At 48.3% G+C, this 3,775-nt stretch overlaps 1 protein-coding gene across 1 annotated transcript in view; it reads left to right on the forward strand.

Moving 5' to 3' along the window:
• Positions 1–3,673: 3,673 nt before the first annotated feature.
• si:dkey-19b23.8 overlaps positions 3,674–3,775 on the forward strand; it is a 28,700-nt gene continuing 28,598 nt past the window's right edge. Inside the window, exon 1 of the mRNA XM_043683459.1 lies at positions 3,674–3,753. The gene's annotated coding sequence lies outside the window, so the exon portion shown is untranslated. The remainder of the gene's footprint in view (positions 3,754–3,775) is intronic.

A 3,775-nucleotide genomic window follows, 5' to 3' on the forward strand; every position in this document is an offset into this window, starting at 1 on the left:
CAGTCCCTTCGGCCCAACCAGTCCGTGCTGTCCCTAACCCCAAACTAAACTAGTCCCACCTGCTTGCTCCTGGCCCATATCCCTCCACCCTTTCTTATTCATGGACTTATCTAAATGTCTTTTAAACATTGTAACTGCACTTGTATCCACCACTTACTCTCAAAGTTCATTCTCGTGCGAACCACCCTGTGTGTCAAAGGGTTGCCCCTCGCGTCCTTTTTAAATCTTTCTCCTCTCAACCTAAAAATATGCCCCCCTAGTTTTGAAATCCCCCACCCTCGGGAAAACACATCCACCATTAACCCTACCTAGTCCTCTCGTGATTTTATAAGGTCCACAAGGTCATCTCTCGACCTCCTACACGCCAGTGACAAAGGTCCTAGCTTATCCAGCCTCTCCTTCCAACCCAAACCTTCCGTACCTGTCCCCAACATCACAGATACCAGTCTTCGGCCAATTCGATTCACTCCACGTGATATCAAGAAACAGTTGGAGACACTGGATACTGCAAAGGCTATGGGCCCTGACAACATTCTGGCAATAGTACTGAAGACTTGTGCTCCAGAACTTGCCACTCCCCTAGACAAGCTTATCCAGTACAGTTTGTTATGGACCAGTCCAGATCCTCCCCCCTCAAAACACTTCAGGAAGGTACCCCAGACCCTAACGCTGCTGGTTGTCTTAAGCAGGTGTAACGCGGATATTCCAGGAGAGAATCAGCTGGTCAAACCACTTAGTTTTAAACAAAACGGAATTTACTTACAAGATTACTGAATGAAACATAAAGAACAGAAATACTTATCCTTTTTGAAAACTCAACAGACTATCCCAACTCAATGATGCTGTTCCAAATACATGCAACAATCCTCATAAACACCCCTTCAGCACAAAAAGTAAAATCAAACACGGGGTCTTATGGGATAGAAGTCAAAGATAGAGTACCAGCCTACACCTGCTTCTGAGTCCAGCAGCTTTTATCACACTAAAAGTGTTTTAAAAATCCACACCAGAGAAAAGCTGAGCTGGGAGAACTAGCCGCTCCTCTTTCATTGTACATGTGTTGTGTTTAAACTTGAAAGCCTTCTGCCTGAGGCAGTATCTGTTAGTTATTATCAAATTGGCCCTAAAACCCTTCAACCTCTAGACTTTTCGAGTCTACGTCATTTACGACCTCTCTGAAAACAAAACCAAAGACTGCATCACCTGGTTAAAGGAGCAGCTTCATCACAAGTTACAACACTGGCATCTACCGGACAATGTGCAAAATTCACCCAGGTATGTCCTGTACATAAAAAGCAGGACAAATCCAACCTGGCCAATTATGGCCCCATCGGCCTACTCTCGATCATCAGTAAAGTGATGGAACGTATCATCAACAGTGTTATCAAGCAGCACCTGCTTAACTGTTGCGGCTGTACAGGACGTTGGTTAGGCCACTGTTGGAATATTGCGTGCAATTCTGGTCTCCTTCCTATCGGAAAGATGTTGTGAAACTTGAAAGGGTTCAGAAAAGATTTACAAGGATGTTGCCAGGGTTGGAGGGTCTGAGCTACAGGGAGAGGCTGACCAGGCTGGGGCTGTTTTCTCAGGAACGTCGGAGGCTGAGGGGTGACCTTATAGAGGTTGTAACCGTGGCCTGCATTCACCACTTTCTCTAGAAGTTTTTTCCACACACTGTGTGGAAAAAAAATTGCCCCTCATGTCCTTTTCAAATCTTTCTCCTCTCACCTTAAAATTATGCCACCTATCAGCGAATACCCTCAGGATTCTAATGTTTGTGAGAAATTCGGACCAACTTTCGCCCAACTCATGCGCAAAAATGCGAAACAAACATATCACACTGGGATCGCCCCATTCCTCCAGTCACGGCACTTCGGTGCCATCACTGGCAGGAGGTTGTAATTGCAGCACGTTCACTCACACTGGGTTTAATATGGATGCCCATGTGTGAAGTCTTGAAAAGTCCTTCGAGAAAGAGAGAGTGGGGGTTGCTTTATACAGTCATACGGTACGGAAACAGACCCTTTGGTCCAACCACTCCACGTTGACCATAATCGCAAACCAAACTGGTCCCTGCCTGTTTCCTATTCATGAACTTATCCAAATGTCTTTTAAACGTTACCCCTGTACCCAGTAGAGGTACACAGCACGGAAACAGACCCTTCGGCCCGACTTGTTGTGGCTGACCACATTCTCTAAGTATAAAAGTAAATCACTGGCTTGAAATGTCATTGACAAACAGTGGGTCTCTCTCAAATGTCTGCCCGTCTCCACAACGCAGCCTGTCTTAGCTGTGAGGGACTGACAAGCAGACTCTAAGGCCGGCTACCTAAAGTGTGCCACACCTAAAAAGCAGGGGTCATCTTTGATGCTGAGCAGTTGCCAAAGCGAGGTTTCTAAGGCCGGAGCAATGGGGTTATCTGGTATGCCAAGTTGACTGATACACGGCGAATCGACGGTAAACATTTAAGTCTCACCCAAGTTGCCAGAGGGTGGCGAAGCAATTTTTTTGTGCAGCACGGCGGCTCAGTGGTTAGCACTGCTGCCTCACAGCGCTAGGGAGCCAGGTTCAATTCCAGTCTCGGGCAACTGTCTGTGTGGAGTTTGTACGTTCTTCCCCGTGTCTGTGTGGGTTTCCTCCAGGTGCTCCGGTTTCGTCCCACAGTCCAAAGATGTGCAGGTTAGGTGAATTGGCCATGCTGAATTGCCCGTAGTGTTAGGTGTAGGGGAATGGGTCTGGGTGGGTTGCTCTTCGGAGGGTCGGTGTGGACTTGTTGGGCCAAAGAGCCTGTTTCCACACTGTAGGGAATCTAATCTAATCTAATCTAATCACTGAGTCAGCTCGATGGCCTACTCCTGCATTTACGTCCTCATGGTCTGACAAGGACCCTCTGCTAAGTAGCCCTCCCTTCAGTTGGTGGGGTTGCACGTTAATGACAGAGGGAATGGGGGCCGAAGTGGTAATGTCCCTGCCTCAGGAATCCAGACGGTTGGGCTAATGTACCGGATACATCCATTCAATTCAATCCCATTGCTAAACTGGGGATTGAAAGCTGGTCTCTGGGAAGCCACCCATTCCCACTGCTGTCGATCACTATTAAAAACCCATCTGGTTCACTCACTTCCCTTAAGGAAGGAAATCCGGTAAACCTAGCTCCCATGTGACTCCTGCCCACCCCAGGTGGCTTAGCAAACCCCTCAGTGCAAGGGACAGAGCTGCCCTTGCCACCAACCCCCTGTGAAAGGGGAAAAGATTTCAGCTCGAGACTGGGATTTGTGGGTGGCTGCGATGCCTCCTGCAGTTGAGCTGCTTGGCCACCGCCCTCCCCCCTTGCCCAAATCTCCTGCAGGGAAACTGGGGTCAACAACATCCTGGAGCGGGAAGGGGGACAAAAAGGGGGTTGTAACAGGCTAGTGATTGTGTGGGATTTGAGCGTGGAGCTTGTGGGGGGGGTGTGATGTGTGTGGGGTGCATGTTATATTTTTGACGTCTTACAACATACACTGTAATTTTAGCTTGCACGTCCCCTTTAAGTAACATGGGCTCTGACTGGAGGGAGAAGCTTAGTTGAATCTTGGACAGAGAAAGAGGGAGCGAGAGTAATTGAGTCAACAAAGGGTTAAGGAGGTGTAGGGGTTGGTTCAGAAACATCCTGGCTAAGCATCATTTCATGGAACGGATGCTGTGACAGCAGCGTGTGTGTCTGTGTGTGTGTGTCAGCGAGTGAACTACAACATTTCTCCAGGGATACGGTACGTGTGAGGTGGTGCAGGG

Source organism: Chiloscyllium plagiosum, chromosome 48 (assembly GCF_004010195.1).
Source record: "Chiloscyllium plagiosum isolate BGI_BamShark_2017 chromosome 48, ASM401019v2, whole genome shotgun sequence".
Classification (NCBI taxonomy): Eukaryota; Metazoa; Chordata; class Chondrichthyes; order Orectolobiformes; family Hemiscylliidae; genus Chiloscyllium; species Chiloscyllium plagiosum.